The sequence below is a fragment of the Solanum dulcamara genome, chromosome 12, assembly GCF_947179165.1.
Source record: "Solanum dulcamara chromosome 12, daSolDulc1.2, whole genome shotgun sequence".
NCBI lineage: Eukaryota > Viridiplantae > Streptophyta > Magnoliopsida > Solanales > Solanaceae > Solanum > Solanum dulcamara.
The window spans coordinates 21,601,175-21,606,440 of NC_077248.1; the positions used below are offsets into that span (position 1 = coordinate 21,601,175).

The following is a 5,266-nucleotide window of genomic DNA, read 5'->3' on the forward strand; positions in this document are numbered from 1 at the left end:
ATACGGTCCTTTGGACCTTTATATGATATCTGTGTTTACTTCTATTAGTAGGATGTCACTTAGTTGTTCCCTCTTTCGTAGTGTGTCAGCGTGTTTAGGTCTTGGGCTGGCGTCACCAGGTACTTCCTTGGTTTCCTTGCTTGTTTCCTACCCTTTCTCCCTTTCTTACATTCGATGCTTCTTATTGCAGCCTTCTGTATTATTCCTGTTAGTTACTTGTAATTTATACTCCTTGCTTACATGTTATTTATACTTGTTTTATCTTTGGAGCTCAGTTGGCCGATGACTACTGAGTGTCACTTGTTGGTACTCATACTACACTTTTGCACCTTGCAGATCATAGTATGGGTTTTCGCTACTGATTTGGATATCGTGCGGAGCAGCTTTTGGATTTTGGATATTTTGGTGAGCTTTTGGCATTCGGAGTTGCCTATCTCCTTCTATTTTGAATTGGACTTGTCATGACCCAACTCCATAGGCCGTGACGAGTGCCCGAACTAGGCACTCACGTATATCCCTTCTATCTGTAAGTAAATTTGTCCCTTGTTTAAGTTATAGCACATCAACAGACAAGATAACATATTAGTCAATGAGGCTTATCATAGGCACCACTGTACATACATCCATATACAACCCACATACATGTCCATAGACCTCTAAAAGTAATAATAGTAACATAAGGCGGGATAGGGCCCCCGCCATACCTGTGAACAAATAAATATATACATCAAGGGTTAATACCAAAACTAGGCTCCGACATAATGGAGCGCTTCTGAATTGCTAAGTGGAACTCCTACGCTGACGGATCCCCAAGGTGTGTATTTGTACCTGTGGTCATGAATGCAGCCCCCTCGAGAAAGAGAGGTCAGTACGATATATGTACTGAGTATTTAAAGCATAGATATCATAAGAAAATTACAATTGGCATAGGGATGCAGGGGGCAAGTATAACATTTAACCATTTACCGTACTCGCATCGTATAAAAGAAAGTCATACATATTACCATCACATATTGTGACCAGCCCATTTTGGAGACTTGGTGTACCATCTACATCATTCTGTCATCATATGCACATATATATTATTAGCATTGTGGAACATACAACCCGATCCATGTATATAGTAAGTATATACCGAAGAACGTACGACCCGATCTGCACATCGTATAATAATGCCGAGGAATGTTCAGTCCAATCCACATATCATATAGTAATACTGAGGAATGTTTGGCTTGATCCACGTATCATTAGTAATGCCGAGGAACGTTCGGTCCGATCCACATATCATATACCGTACCCAGCCCTTTATGGGATTTTGTGTCATCATATCATCATATACCATACTCGGCCCTTTATAGGAGATGGTGTCATCATATCATTATATACCGTACCCGGCCCTTAATGGGACTTGGTGTCATAATCATCATATACCGTACCCAGCCCTTTATGGGACTCGGTGTCATCATATCATCATATACCGTACCCGGCCATTTATGGGACTCGATGTCATAATCATCATATCTTGTACCCGACCCTTTATGGGATTTGGTGTCATAATCATCATTACCTTACCATCATAGCACCACACTTATGTCAAAGACATATCAAGAGGAAAGAAGGGTAGCTCTACGTACTTATGCCAAAACATACCAAGAGAAAGGAGATAACTTCATATACTTACTACTCTCCATCATATAGAAGCCTTGAGAGGCAATAACTCAACTTGTATAGGAATTCTACCATCAAGAAGTGAATAAGACTTATGAGTCATACTTTGGGTTATATGAATGGAATTATCCCCACATTTCGTATATCAATCACTTAAGGCTAAGGAAAGGGTAAGCTTCACATACCTCTTACGGATTACTCTTACATGTTCTCCGCGTCGTATCTTGAACCTATTTAACATGAAAGTAATACTAAGGTTAATGACCTTTCACTTTCCGATTTCCAACTCTATACCCAAGTACTCATAGGAGTTATTTTCTTATCCATTACCCTCGACTAGTTTGTTACTAGTTCCGAATCTACCAAAAATCGGGCAGCATCTCCCCTATAACTTCAACATCCCCGAGATTTCAACTCGGACACAATATCAACAACCATACCACCAACAACAACCAGTAGCATATTTACAAGTAAATCACTTCAACCTTACACAATACAAGCTCCAAACTACGATACGAAAATAGAGTATTTTAATCTTTATTTCACAAAATCTTTAACCATACCAAATGGAGAGTTGTGTGGCTGAAACAAGAAGCACCCACACCCTTTTTAAAACACTTTAAATCCCTGAAACACGCAACCCAACCAGCTGCACCTGCAGAACCACAACGACAACCCACTACTGGACTTTGATTTAGCTATAACCACTTCAATTTAGTTTGTTTCTAACGTCAAGCATTCTTATGCAATTTTTCTACTTACAACCTTACTTAAGACATGTAATATACCTCATAGAAAATTTGTAAACTCCAATTTGAAAGGGAATCCCTTACCTTGCCCGAAACTCGTCAAAACTTGCCTCAGAAGTTCCTTTAGCACGCCTAAAATTTTGTGGTTGTTTGCTAACATTTTGGGCTTCTCCAAACCATACATTTTCATTACTGACACCTTCATAACATCGTAGTACACCCTAGATAATTATTTTATGGAGGAAAATTGAAGAACTCGCCTTTTTTTCCCAAAACAGTAGCTCTCTCTCTAGCTTCAAGTTTTCGCTTCTCTTCTTTTCTTGAATCTTTTTTTTGATAAAGAAGAAGCTTAAAGGATAAGGATGAATTAAACTCATCAAACATATATATATGTAGGCCACCTTAAGGGGTGACACGTGTCAACCCCTAAGTGGTGACACATGTCAAGCCATAAGTGGTGACATGTGTCAAGCCCTCATTGGGCCAACACATCCCTTCCTCCAATCACGGTCTGCCTTATGGAATGTGGGGCCCACCCCCTTTGGCATTCCCAGCTGCTGCCACATGTCACTCTCTTCTTTTCCTCATGGGTTCGTAATCTCGTCTTGCTTTATGAACCTATGTAATCCTTGCTACGTAAGCTTGGTATGTACTCAAATAGTTTAAGTACGTAAGATTTACAAGTTGGTAGCTTAAGTAAGTAAGTCGAGTCCTACGACTCATTATTTGGTCTCTAACTCCTTCTGGATTTTTACTACCCTATTTCCAATCTTCTTTATTTTAAGGTATCTCATTCTCCCTTCCTTGGAGTTATTTGGTAGCGTTATAGATTATCCGGATCACATGGTAACTTTTAAGAAGATCAAGAGCTTTAAGAAGCTCCAAGAAACTAAGAAGCTTAAGTAACTTAGGAACCTTCCAAAGTACAAAAGCACGGGGTATAATATACTTCTCCCCTTTAGAACATTCGTCCTCGAATATTAAACAAAACCTTCTTCAAAATCTTACACAGACTATAGGGAAAATTCCTCTCTATTGCAATAACATATACTTCCATCAACTTAAGAGTTTCAAAAGTTGGAATTACCTGTAGAGATAGGGAATAGGTATGGATATTTGTGTTTCACTTCCTCTTCAGCTTCCCAGGTCATTTCTTCGCGATTCTCATTTCACCATAACACCTTGACGAAAGCTACATCCTTAGTCCGCAATCTTCTAATCTGTCAATCCAAGATGGAGATAGGTTTCTCTTCGTAGGATAACTCCTCTATGACCTGGATATTATCTACGGGATATACTCGGGATGGATCACCAACATACTTACGAAGCATTGATACATGGAAAAATGGATGTACTGCTTTCAGATCCTTTGGTAAGTCTAGCTCATAGGCAACCTTGCCTATTCGGTGAAGGATCTGGTAAGGGCCAATATATCTCAAACCCATCTTCCCTTTCTTGCCAAACCTCATTACTCCTTTCATGGGCAACATCTTCAAGAACACCCAGTCACTCACTTGAAATTCCAAAGGTCGATGTCGATTGTCTGCATATATCTTCTGTCGACTTTGGGCAGCTAATAATCTCTCCTGAATAAGCTTTACCTTCTCCACAACCCATTGGACCATGTCTGGGCCTATTAGTCGTGTTTTGCCAACTTCAGACTAACCAATGGTGACCTACACTTTCTGTCATATAAAGTCTTACACATAGCCATACGGAGACTAGAATGATAGTTAATATCATAATTAATCTTGATAGTAGTAGGTAATTGTCCGAGCTACCTTTGGAGTCAATTGTATAGGCCCGAAACATATCTTCTAGAGTTTAGCTAGTAAGCTTAGTCTGTCCATCGGTCTGAGGGTACAATAGTGTACGAAGACCTGTTTGTGTTCCCAATCTCTTTGTGGGATGATCTTCAGTAGTTAACTGTAACTCAGGCTCCTTTGTCTGAGACAATAGTTATGGGAACTACGTCAAGTCCCACCATTATCTTGATCTATAATTTCATACATTCTCGGCTGAACAGGTAGTCCTTGATCAAAGGAACACGGGTTGATATTGTTAATCTGCGGATAACATTTCATATAGAATCATCTGTCTATGGAGTGCAAAGTGAGTCTTGTAGCCAGGGTTGTATTGTGGAATATTCAACCTTGTGTATTACTTCTTGCCTCCATTAGATGACATCAACTGGTAACCTTACCTTTTTGGGTTTTTTTCTGCTACCAAGTGTTGTTGAAGTTCCCCCACACAATGACCCCCATAGCCGTTCTGTATTTTGCTTGTCACTAGCTGGTATTATATTGAAGAACTATGGCACACAAGTGCGTCATCTGTTGGTACTCAATTAATCCAGCTCGTTTTGCTCGAGCCCTTTTACAACTCCCTTAACCCACTTATAACACTCTAGGTACATAATCTCATGTCGTTGCTTCGTCTCTAGTTCGAATTCTCCCATCTCGTGCGATCATCACAGCACTAACGCACCGGATCCCACCAGAATTCCGAAGTTAAACATGCTTGGGCGAGAGTAGTACTAGGGTGGGTGACCCCCCTAGGAAGTCCTCGTGTCACATTCCATTGTCATCCTTGCAATAATGTGTGAAGGCACTCATCTTAGCCTAAGATTTACCTTAGCATTTTCTCGCTAGTCTTTATATTTTGCCTTTCCCTCACTTTTTCTCTCTTACAATCGGTGTCGGGGTAGATCTTTAATTCAATTATGGTTGTGTCCTTTTTGTCTATTTGATTTAAATTCTCTTCGTATTCCTCTGTAACATCTCCAAAATATCATAACTCCTTTTCATCATGTACTCCTCCGCTTGGTCTTATGCTATATATAACTATTC

The 5,266-nt window shown here is 39.9% G+C and overlaps 1 pseudogene; it reads left to right on the forward strand.

Moving 5' to 3' along the window:
• The first annotated feature begins 4,876 nt into the window (after window positions 1–4,876).
• Window positions 4,877–4,996, forward strand: LOC129877918 (5S ribosomal RNA; annotated as a pseudogene).
• Window positions 4,997–5,266: the final 270 nt, after the last annotated feature.